The 13034-nt window shown below is 40.2% G+C and overlaps 1 long non-coding RNA gene across 1 annotated transcript; it reads right to left on the bottom strand.

Annotated features, from left to right (window-relative positions):
* Positions 1-2295: 2295 nt before the first annotated feature.
* On the bottom strand, positions 2296-8903 carry LOC114557809 (uncharacterized). Its single transcript, XR_003692843.1, has 3 exons — positions 8544-8903; positions 3446-3524; positions 2296-3018 (listed from the first exon to the last, which is right to left on the bottom strand). It is a non-coding gene; the product is annotated as an uncharacterized LOC114557809 (long non-coding RNA).
* Between the last annotated feature and the right edge of the window lie 4131 nt (positions 8904-13034).

Below are 13034 nucleotides of genomic sequence, written 5' to 3'. Positions count from 1 at the left end.
TATAATTTATTTATTAGTCAAAGTTGATTATAGTACAATAGAGAGGGAGGCTAGAACAAAAACAATACTCATTACCCATAATGAATGAATGGTTATAGCATGCCAATAAAATTTGTTTTGGCACAATGAATCTGCTGTTTGCCAGATGTTGGTAAGGTAGTATATATTGTATGTTATAAAAGGCTTCAAGTTTCACAATGATTAACAGACTGATCCTCTGATCCTTCTTAATACTATAACTCTGCAATCAGTAGGCTATATTGTAAATTCATGTTTTTTTTACTACTGGTAATTCCAGCTGAACTAAAGGCATCAGGTGCAGATGAAAGTCTGAGACCGAAACGTTGTATTTTTCCTCTAAATAAATTATTGCTTGCGTAATGGTCAGTGTGCAGGATTTTAACACGGTTAGAAAATAAATAAGGGCTAAGAAACAATGGTGTGTGACACACCGTGTGACGCACACCATTGTTTCTTTGCTCCTGTACTGGGAAGGTGAACCTACTAGTTAACCTTCCCAGTACAGGAGCAAAGAAGTTTGAAAAGTAAATATTAGCTTAAAGGTTAGAGTATCCGCTGAAGAGAGAGGAGAACTGATTTCCAAACTGACTTAGCCACGTTAACCATCTTTGCATTAAAACATGGGACAAAAACATTAAGTGTTGGAGGGTCATTTTTGGTGATCACGTTTCTTTTTTTTCAACAAATGGTGATGTTGTTACATTGGTTGGTAAGAGCAGTTTCTTATGGTAAGCCACAGTTAATGTTTAGCTATGACTTGGGTCATGTGAACCAATGTTGATATAACCTTTTAAAGGGCACTGAGCGTAGTTCACAGTTAGAATCAATACCATATGTATAAGACCCCTGTATCCTATCAAATGAGATAAGCCAATTGTTTATAAGACCAGCACTGTCAGATTGGAAATCTCTTTTAAGGTTGATTTTTTTTAACATCAAGGAAATCACAAGTTTTAAAGGTGCCCTGCCATACACAACCGTTTTTTACTTGCATTTTTTGAAATATGTTAGGTCCATATGTGTTTGTGTTATGTTGTGAATGTGAAAATGAACTGCTACCTCCTCTGTCAGCTCTAGCCACTGAAAAGAAATAAGCAGAGAAATCAGGCCAATTACAAAAGCTGGTCAGTCTGACATCATGTTGCCTGAGCTCATTACTATTCATTAGCTCGCCTAGTTGGGCTGGGTAAAGGATTCTGACAGCCAGGCTCTCATTGGCTAGCTGTTAGCCAATCAGATTCAAACAGCTTAGCTTGTTGAATATTAATGAGAACTGGCAAAAATCGAGCTGAGTCTTCCTGTAGGCTTTCTATACCACGCTAAAATGGCTTGAAACAAGGTAAACAAGGCATTTTTCCACAAAAAAATGTTACAGAGTCCATGGTAGAACTTCAGACATTACCACAAAGTAATGAAATACGTGTGGCAAGGCACCTTTAAGAAGCACATATTTGCCCTTGTTTCTCCGTACATAGAAATACTTTAGCCCGGTGCGTCCATGGAGGCCTCACTCCATAGATATAAAACATATATAATTTGATATCAATGCCTCATTCACTGTCATCTATGGAACAGCAGAAAGCCTGATATTAATCTTCTCTTGGACTAAACTGCTGATTCTTAAAGTGGCCATATTATGCTCATTTTGAGGTTCATAATTGTATTTTGAGGTTGTACCAGAATAGGTTTACATTGTTTAATTTTCAAAAAACACCATATTTATTTGTTGTAGCCTACTTCACACTGCTGCAGATCCTCTTTTCACCCTGTGTGTTCAGGTCTCTGTTTTAGCTACAGAGTGAGGCATCGCACTTCTATCCCATCCCTTTGTTGGGAGGCGCACATGCGCAGTAGCTAGGTAAGGATCACATCAGGTAGCTGTTTGTTTCTACAACTTCAGTAGTACAAGGCAGGATTAGCCGGGAGACTTCTTCTAAACACGCACTTCCAACTTTTCGTGGAATACCTTCAGAACAGGGACATGTAAGTAGTTATTTTGTGTGTTGTAGCAGTGTTTTTTGATTTGATTTTTTCATAATATGGGCACTTTAAGCTACAATGTAGCAAACTACTGACTCTGCAAGATTAAAATAAGGACATTGTGAAATATAAAACTAGTCAATCCATTACTCTTTTGTCCATGTTTTTATTGTTTATATTTTAGAAGCAGTGGGAGAAAACAAAACAACATACAACAATATGTGTTACCTTTCACTTTGAATGACTAAAAAACAGGAACAAAATATGAATAAGCAATATTGTGAAGATTAAAGAAAACTCATTAAGTGTATTTTTTAATGGATACATTCCCTTAACATTTGTTTTAGTGCTTTTTATTTCATGAAAGAAATTAGAAAAAAAAACTCGGAAGTAAGAGTTTATTTGGAGGGCTTGTTCGTTATAAACATAACAAGTACAATAGAGACACAGGACAATGGAACAGTTGTTATCAGGCTGTCAATTATCAAATAGGCTATATTTACGGGAGGAGAAATGATAATCTGATCAAAATGTATTATTTATTTGTCTTTTGGGAGGGTCAGGGGGTCAGTGGGATACTGTACAATGGGATGGGAGGGCCTGAATGGCATCAACTGACAAACAAATGGCTGCCCACAGGACCTCAATACTCACACGTCCATGGCAATTTAATGCTACAAGAAACGTCATTAAATCTCTTTGGCGAACCAGAGACCTCAGCACAATCCTCATCGCCAACACTATTATTGGGCTCATATTCTAGCCAGAAAAAAACTTTCCAGATGAGTCCCATCCACCCACCTCCACTTGCCCTCGCTATCCTTGTCAGACAGACCAATCCATGTTTGGACAGATTTGCTGACATAATCCAGCTCTTCCTTTGTTGTTACAATCGCCAGGTCCGCTCCTCTCCTTTTACAGTCTTATCTGCTGTTTTCCCAGGTTTTAGTCAACCGATGAGCCGATAAATAGTAACTCTTGTCTCCAAATGTTTTCCATCCTTGGAGGCAGTTTGACCTACAATGGAGACAGATGAGTGTATTTCAGTTAGGCCTATTGGGACCAAAAACTGGTTTTGGAAAGGTTTAAACCATGTACAGTAACATTGATGAAAAGTGCATTATATCTAATTTCCAGCAAAGGTGGTTGCAAAAAGAAGTCAGCTTGTATAGAAGTCTATGGGGAAATTACCCAACTTGCCATTTGATTTATTACCTCAGTAAACATTTTCCTAACCAGCTTATGGTCTCAATTGCTACTTTCAAGTCTTCTTTAATATAGCATGATGTTCATTTTGTAAATTATGGTAACATTTATTTTAAAATTGATAATAGAGCAGCGAATGCTTTAGGGCGTGGCTAACACACCGACCTGTCAATCACGATGATGCTTAGCAATGCATATATCCATGGCAATGTGTACATTAAAATAGCCGTAAACTTACATTTAAAGCATACATTAGAGGTTGTATTATCTCCTATCAGGCATCTCAAAGAAAAAGAAGCAGGGTTGAATCGGAGGCACTGGAAAATAAAATTCGAGAATTAGATATGGAAAATGCTAAACAGCCATGTATTGAAAAATATAAAGAAATTTGTGCACTTAAATACAAACTGAATATTAAAGCTGCAAGCAGTGATGGACGGGCCCTCGCGCCTCGGCGCGCGTCGGGGTTACTGGCGGACGCCGCTCCTTGCGACCGTGCATTTGCGCGGCACTCAGACGCCGCAAATCGTCACCAATGAAAAGGGAAATTCCCGCCGAGTTCAACGATACCTCACACAAGACTCTACGTCATGTGGTTCATTAGCTGTGAAAAGGGGCGTGGCTAAATCATAGGGGGCGGGTCAAACCATCACCAATTAAAAAGGAAGTCTCTGCTGAGTTCAACGATACCTCACACAAGACTCTACGTCATGCGGTTCATTAGCTGTGAAAAGGGGCGTGGCTAAAGCATAGGGGGCGGGTCAAACCATCACCAATTAAAAAGGAAGTCTCTGCTGAGTTCAATGATACCTCACACAAGACTCTACCTTAGATGGGTCAGCATGTATGAAAGGGGGCGTGGCTTCAACATAGGGGCGGGCCAAACAAGTACCAATGAAGAAGGATGTCTCTGCTGAGTTCAATGATACCTCACACAAGGGTCTACATTAAATGGGTCATTAGTTATAAACGGGGGCGTAGCCTAAACATAGGGGGCGGGCCAAACCATCACCAATGAAGAAGGAACTCTCTGCTGAGTTCAATGACGCCTCACACAAGACTCTACCTTAAACGGTTCAAATGTTATGAAAGGGGGCGTGGCCTGAGTAAGTGGGCGTGGCCATATTATAGGGGGCGATTTAGTATCACACGTAGACCACACATTCTGAGTTTCATGCAAATCGGATGATGTTTGTCATATAAGGCAGATTTCCTGTTGCCAGCGGGGGGCGCTATGACCAAAAGTCAATTTTGGCCTGTAGGTGTCCTCAGGCCTGGATTCTTGTCAATTGTGAGAAATTTCGGGCAGATACAACAACGTACACTCAAGTTACAACAACTTCTTTGTTCATCGCTAAACACTCAAAATGGCCGCCACGCCACGCCCACACCATCTGACGAAAAGTTTTTCTTTTAATAACTTTTCATCGTTAAGGTTTTGGGATGGTACAGACCAAGTTTGAAGTCCATCGGATGAAATCTCTAGGAGGAGTTTGATAAAGTATAGCACCTTGACTTTTAGGCCTACTTCCTGTTGCCACTAGGGGGCGCTATGACTTTAAGTAAATATCGGCCTTTATTTGTCCTCGGGGTTGGACTCTTATGAATCCTGAAAAGTTTTGAGGTAATCGGACAACGTACACTCGAGTTACACCCACTTCCTGTTTCGGCTGCGAAACGCACAAAATGGCCGCCCCGCCACGGCCACGCCCTATGACGAAAAGTTTTTCTTTTAACAACTTTTCATCTTTAACGTCTACAGATGGCACAGACCAAGTTTGAAGTTGATCGGATGAAATCTCTAGGAGGAGTTCGTTAAAGTACGACGTGGAAATGGCCAAAATCGCACTAATTTCGAACATTTAATAATAAATAAATAATAGAAAAAAAGAAAGAAACAATAATTCCTTCAGTTTCAATAGGGCCTTCGCCGCTGTCGGCGCTCGGGCCCTAAAAATTCTCTCTTCTAAAATTTCAAAAACCTTTCTGTATGTAAAGCAGAAATACTTTGAATTCGGTGATAAACCCCAGAAACTTTTAGCTCGACAACTCCGTAAAATAATATCTGAACGCACAATATACAAAATTAGATCAGACACAGGAGAAATTCTTACTTCCTCTAGAGATATAAATAATAGGTTCCAGAGATTTTATGAGGCACTATAAGGAAGTATAGATCATACAGTTATGGCTCAGTTTCTAGACCAACAGAATCTTCCCTCATTAAATCAAGAACAAGTTGACCAGTTAGGTGCAGAAATTACTATTAAAGAAATATCAGATACTATAAAATCTCTAAAAGGCTGTAAAACTCCTGGTCCAGATGGATTCTGTAATAAACTCTATAAAACCTATAACGAACTACTATCACCTTATTTATATAGGGTTTACAAACAGGCATTTATAGATCAGTCCCTACCGCCCTCCCTAGATGAGGCTATTATTATTGTAGTCCCTAAAAAAGGAAGGAACCCAGAGGAATTGGGCTCTTATAGGCCGATCTCACTACTAAATACGGATCAAAAAATTCTGGCTAAAACTTTGGCACATAGATTAAACACAGTAATTGGAAAATTGGTGCACCCAGATCAAACCGGCTTCATACCAGAACGTAACTCATCTTCTAATCTTAGGCGTCTCTTCAACATAATGTACTCTTCCAGAAGCCTGGGGCAGGATTTAGCCATTCTATCATTGGATGCGGAAAAGGCATTTGATCAAATTGAATGGCCTTACCTATTTGCAGTATTGAAGAAGTTTAATCTTGGAGAAAATTTCATTTCAAGAATTAAATTGTTGTACTCTAGTCCGTGTGCGAGAATTCTCACAAATCAAACAATATCCTCTCATTTTAAGTTACATAGAGGTACAAGACAGGGTTGCTCACTGTCACCCCTTTTGTTTGCTTTAGCGATTGAGCCCTTAGCCGAGGCCATTAGAGTCCATTCTGGTATTAAAGGCTATAAAACCAGAAATACTGATAATAAATTAGCATTATATGCAGATGATATAATTTTATTTATCTCTGAGTCCAATAGCAGCATTCCAAACATCCTTAGTTTGATTAATTGATATGGTACATTTGCAGGATATAAAATTAATTGGGACAAAAGTGTGTTGATACCAGTTAATACCAACGACTCTTCGTGGATTCATCACCTGCCCTTTAGGGTCGCTTCAGAACAATTCACATATCTAGAAATAGAAGTAACAATTTAGTTAAGGCTAATTTTCAACCCCTGTTGTCTAAACTTAAATCCATGATCAAGTTCTGGAGAATGCTTCCCATTTCTCTTCTGGGTAGGGTAAATGCAATTAAGATGATATTTCTCCCACAATTTGTGTACATGGTACAGAAGATTCCCGTATTTTTGCCCAAATCTTTTTTCAAAAAATTGGACTCTATTCTGGTTCCTTTTGTCCGGGACTATAAAGCCCATAGGATTTCTAAGCAGCACCTATGTAAACCCAAAGTACAGGGTGGGCTCGCCCTACCTAACTTCCTCTATTACTATTGGGCGGCAAACCTGAAGGTTCTGACTTCATGGATAGATTCTACCATGATAGACGGGGAGAGCTGGCTGAGGCTGGAACAGGAGGAATGCCTCCCATATTCTATTAACGCAATACTTCTATCACCCACAGGTATAACTAGTTCACTTTATAATTACAACCCTGTTATTCATAATTCTATTCGAATCTGGAAACAGTTAAAGGCACATTTTAAATTCATCCAGATGTCGTTCTTGCTTTCTATTTCAGCTAATCCCTCCTTTCGCCCTTCAATGTTAGACAACGCATTTGATATTTGGAAAAATTTTGGGTTACAAAATATAGGGGATTTATATGTGAATGGAAAATTTGCTTCCTTTCAGCAGCTGTGTAAGAAATATAATATTCCTTCAAATAATTTCTTTAGGTTCCTTCAAATTAGAGACTTTGTAAAATCTTACATTCCTAATTATGTAGATGCCACACCTATGTATCTGGATACATTCTAGGAAAAGCGTCATAGAGATGGTAATAGCATTTCCTCTCTGTACAAGGCTTTAGAACAGGTGCAAAGTCCTTCGACGTAGAAAATTAAATCTGCCTGGGAAGAGGAATTTGCGCTTAAAATCCCTAGCAAAATATGGGAAAGCAGTTTTGAACTTGTTCACAAGTGTTCCATTAATGCAAGACATTGTCTTATTCAGTTTAAAGTGTTTCATAGGCTTCATTTTTCTAAGTGTTTCTAAGTGTAAACTGAACAAAATTTTTCCAGAAGTGTCTCCTTTATGTGACAAATGTCAAATCATAGATGCCAGCCTGTCTCATTGCTATGTTATGTGTCCAAAATTACAAAGTTTCTGGAATAAGATTTTCCAGGTTTTTTCAGATGCACTGGGCATACATTTTGAACCAGATCCTATTTTAATTATACTTGGAGTATCTGAGGAGTTTTTGAGACTTACACTGGTGCAACAACATTTTGTTTCATATGGTTTAATTTCTGCTAAGAAACTTATTCTTTTGTTTTGGAAGAAAAAGGAAGTTCCAACTCTTAAACTGTGGCTGACAGAGTTGACTGGTACACTACATTTAGAAAGAATTAAGTATGCTCTAAAAGACAAGATTTTGTTATTTGAAAAAATGTGGTCCCCTTTTATTTATTTTTTTGCAAGCTAGTAATTAATCTGTACGCCTTCATTACCTGCCTTTACCACTGGATAGCACTTTTGGGTGGGGTTGGAGATTGAGAGAGAGTTGTATTTTTGTTAAGTTGTCAGTTTTATGTTTGCAAAAAAAGTGTAGTTGCAAAAGATCGTCTGCTGGAATACCAAATAAAAACATTTTGAACACAAAATAGCCGTGAACTTGTTTTGGGGTGTTGTCCGTGTTTTCAACTCTCACTGTGTGTTTTCACTTCATCACTGTTAATTGGAACATTTTGGAATGTTTTGCACAAAACACCCGGGTTCAAGAGCAAGAGTAAAAACTCCTTTGTTCCCTGTGCAAAAACTCGGCTTAATTTGCACATGTACAATAATGTAGATTTTTTTAGAGATTGCTCAATAGTATTGTGTCAAATTGTGTTTGTTATATGAAACATTTTAGTACTTTTTGTCTTTGTATTGTTTGTACGTTGTTTGTTATGTGTTTTTTATGTTGCACGCCTGACTGCAGATGAATTTTCCGTTCTGCACTGTGGCTCAACTCTGTTGTTTTTAAATGGATGGGATCTGGGATAATAAAGTGACTGAACTGAACTTGGTTGCCTGAAAATGTCTGGCTAGCGTTAGCTGGTAATGGGAAAGTCATGCAGAGTCCGTACATGCAGAGTATGGCACCAGTACCTGGAGGGCTGCGTTGACCTGCTGGCAAATCTCCACTGGATGACTCGCATCAGAAGGGTTGAAAATCTGTAACTTTCCTTTAAAATTAGCGTTTAGCTTAGTGCAGCGCCATTGCGACCATAGACGACATGACACTGGCTTTGCCGCGCATTCCGTCAAAAAAAAATTGTCTTGTATGGTTTCAGAAGACCAAGATGGCGATGGCCAAAGTGCCAAACCCAAGGTTTCAAAACAGAATGGTTGCAACCAATTGACCTAACTGATGCAACGTCCATGGACCTTTTTCACAGCACACATTTTGACTTGTCATAATAGGAAAAGCAAAGCTGAAATTGATCACCTTAACGATGGCTCAATTCCATCAAGTGTCCCAGTAAGCTATTTCAGTGAGTCAGCATGCACAATACCAGGACCGCTCCTAAGTGGAATGCAGCCATCATTAATGGTTTTGAGTACACCTTGTGCTTTTCCTACTATGACATGTCAACATGTCTGTCGTGAAAAAGGTCTATTATTTTTACAATCGGAACTACTATAATATTCATGCTTTGTGTGACAACACAAAGATCAATTGTCAGTGTGTAGTAAAGACTAATAGCTCAAGTCTCAAGCAGTGAGCCTGCACTTGGTTAAAGGATTCCGACACAACTGTGCAGATGAATGTAGTTGTAGTTAGAATTTGACAGATTCGTTTTTCACTTTTGGTGCAAAAAGCCCACTGTTTATAAAACTTTGACTCTGAGTTGCAATTTTGGATACAACATTTTTCGTGTTGTCTGTTTGAAGTTATACAGAGGTATTCAGTACTTCTGTTGAACAAATAAACAGAGAGTACAGCGGGCCCCTGGTTAGCTCACCTGGTAGAGCGGGCGCCCATATATAGAGCAGGTTCGACTCCGACCTGCGGCCCTTTGCTGCAAGTCATTCCCCGTCTCTCTCCCCTTTCAAATCTAAGCTGTCCTATACAAATAAAGGCCTAAAATGCCAAAAAAAAAAATCTTAAAAAACAAACAAACAGAGAGTACAGGATTATTTAGACCAGTTAGATTCATCAATAGCTAAGAACTTGTATCGCTGACAAGAAAGACCTGCAGAAAATGGAATGGGTCGGCTGATATTATGCTGTATTAGTTAGAATTCTAATCTTTTTATCCCATCCCTTTTATTTAATGTGCACTGGCAAGGACAGGTGTCAAGATCTCCCTCTCATATACGATCACCTTTGGTCACGTGATGAATGAGCTGTTAGATGGATTTTAATTGGCATGAAAAAGAGTCAGACACTGTCCTGTACACTGTCCTGGGACAGTCAGACACTGTCTTGTACACTGTCCTGTGACTCCGAGACACTGTCCTGTGACTCCATGACTGTCCCAGGACAGTCAGACACTGTACTGTACACTGTCCTGTGACTCCGAGACACTGTCCTGTGACTCCATGACTGTCCAGGGACAATCAGACACTGTCCTGTGACTCCATGACTGTCCTGAGATAGTCAGACACTGTCCTGTACACTGTCGTGTGACTCCGAGACACTGTCCTGTGACTCCATGACTGTCCCGGGACAGTCAGACACTGTCCTGTACACTGTCCTGTGACTCCGAGACACTGTCCAGTTACTCCATGAAGTCACAAGACAGTGCACAGGACAGTGTCTGACTGTCCCGGGACAGTCATGGAGTAACAGGACAGTGTACATGACAGTGTTTGATTGTCCCGGGACAGTCATGGGAGTCACAGGACAGTGTCTTGGAGTCACAGGACAAAGTTGAAACCGAATGAACTTCTGACCAGAGTGCGGGCCAACTTATTTAAATTGGGCAGCCCTGGTCTATAACAATGAATGTGAATGTGAATGGCAGGAGTTACATGTCCTCCCTTATTCAATTTTTAGCAACCATGTTTTAACTAATGTGAAACCACCACCAACAAGTGCAGCACCTGCAAGAACATCATGTCAGTAATGTAGGCAGATTAGAAACGTATTAATCGTTTAGTAAATTGAAGCTATATTCACATTGTATGATTATAGTCTCTGTTATATCACACACACACACACACAATTAAAAACATACATATATTGTGAGACCCACTGCAATTTTAATGCTAATTATGTTTTACAGAATGATACTGCAGTATTTGATTGTAGTTTTTGCAAGTTCAACATGGGTTAGAGGTCGAAAGTTGAATGAACGAGTACTTTTATGTCCTTTTGATTTCTTACAGGTTGAGTCCATTGACATATATATAATGGACCAATAGACCCCGTTGCTCTGGACGGAGACCAGTGAAGGCTATTAGAAGCACTTTTCCGGTAATCTCTAGCTTTACTGCGCAGCCTCCAACTGACAGAGACAAGGTAAATGTGACGTGAGCAACTTGTCTGAAAGTTGTAAGTCTTCTGGTAGCTGTGCCAAGAGAAATCGCAATAATTTCCAATCTTACAGAGACGGAGAGTGTAGGTATATGTAAGGAGATAACATAAGCACAGGCTAATTATTGCTAACTAACTAGTTAACATTAGTAATTAAACCTAAACAGCTAATGTAAGTCGAAACTGCCTGCGAGCTTCTCCTGTACTATACGGTAATTCCTCTACTGTGCGACAGTAAGTCACTTGGTTATGACACAATCGTTAGCCTATTTTTACAAAAACGTCTGCTACGGAGCCATAACGTGAGGTACAAGGTAATGGAGCCTTTTATACATTGTCGTGTTTCTTTAGAAATAAACAACGGACAAATAGAGTCTTTAAACGCTTGTGACGTAAAAAAAAAATGTCGGTCAGTGGAATGCTAACAAGAGGTGATACCTTTGTAGCAACAAAATGGCGCCATCGGAGGTTCGAGTTCTGAAGCGAAGCTTACCCCCTTGGTTGAGTCGTTGTTGCCCATAACACGCTAGCATTCTGCTAACGAATGCTGATTGGTCAGTGAAGGTCTGATTACGATTGGAGATCCAGTTTGACGGCATCCAAAGCAGAACCAGAATGTCAGAGTGAATATTTCGGCGTGGTCTTGAAAACATCAGCAAACCTCTTTCTAGCAGGTGTATTGACAGGGAGAGCCTAAAGCTGTGTTGTCGATGCCTCGAGAGAACAAAGGAAGCGACTCCGAGCTTGCAATAAAGCAGTAACTCTGGCCGTATATGTGTATGAAGTCATTGACATTTTAAAAGGCTTTTTAAAACAAAAAAGCGACTTTAAAAAAATCTAACACCCAGCCGTGTGTATTTTCTTTGCCTCCCCTTTTGAATGCAACATTCAAATTACTAGACAAAAAATGTTATCCTGAGAAAAGTGGGTTTTGAGGGGTATAGCTCCATAGTGTCCCATTCATTCTGCACTGGCCTGTGAGCGCCCCCTATATGGAACTCTGGTGGAACTGCAACCAGTTCAGAAGCCGGAAGTATCGAGAGAGTGGAACTTCTTCCTATATTAGAAATTCTTTGATTTGCGGTATATTCTTGGGTTTCTTCTGGCCAAATCTTTACCAGTCCAATCAGCGAACAGATGGAGCGGCTGAGAACGATGACGTTGTACGCTAGTTTGAGTTGTAGTTCCGTAATGACGGCGGAGAAAGATGCGAGCGAAGCCATTCGGTCCGTTGTGGCAACGCTGCCGAATATTCAGAAGTTAAAGCCCGAGCAAGAACAATCTTTGCTGAGTTTTGTTGGTGGCCATGATGTTGTGGTCCTCCTCCCCACAGGGTTCGGGTAAAGTTAGATTTTCCAGCTTGCTCTGTTAGTGGTGAAGGAGTTGGCCAATGCGAACGCTAGCGATGCAGTATTTTTTCCAATGTAGCACCACCTTCCCGGAATGCTTTGCAGGAGCGTTGAAGTCGCTTGACGTCACCCATAGGAATAGAGTGGAGCGCGGCGCGACAGAAGCGTCGCACGGCCAGGTGGATCTGCACCGTAAAGCCGATAGTTGTTGTCGGTCTCCCCTGTTGTTGCACATGCACATGACATACGTCACGACCAAACGTTAGCGTTAGATTCAGAGTGGCTCTGGGCAGATCCAATAGTTTTAAACTTCAACAGAGTACCTCCCTTCAAGGGTAGTTAACGATTGTCAATGGAGACTCTCTGTACAAATGAAATGTACGAGAGTCTGATAGGACCAGGCTAACAACTGTCTCTTTTACTGGAACAAAATGTGACAATTCACAATATCCCTTGATATCAAACACCCCCCTCCAAAATTAGGGCTAATGTTATGTAATTTGAACTGGACATTATCCACACTTCCCCGCTTCCAACACCCATCCATCCTCTCTCCCTCGTCTTCCACAGCAACAAGGTAGCTAAGTGAATAGCACTGCAGCCTCACACACCACACTCCAAAGACTTGCAGGTTAAAATGAAAAAAATAGTGTGAGTTTTCTCCAGGTGATCTGGTTTCCTGCCACATTTCAAAGACTTGCAGGTTACATTTTTTTTAAAGTGTGGATTTATTAAAAATACACATTCACCCTGAAAACCTGACAGCAA

The sequence above is a fragment of the Perca flavescens genome, chromosome 6, assembly GCF_004354835.1.
Source record: "Perca flavescens isolate YP-PL-M2 chromosome 6, PFLA_1.0, whole genome shotgun sequence".
Taxonomy (NCBI): Eukaryota; Metazoa; Chordata; class Actinopteri; order Perciformes; family Percidae; genus Perca; species Perca flavescens.
This window is presented reverse-complemented; position numbering and strand designations above follow the sequence as displayed.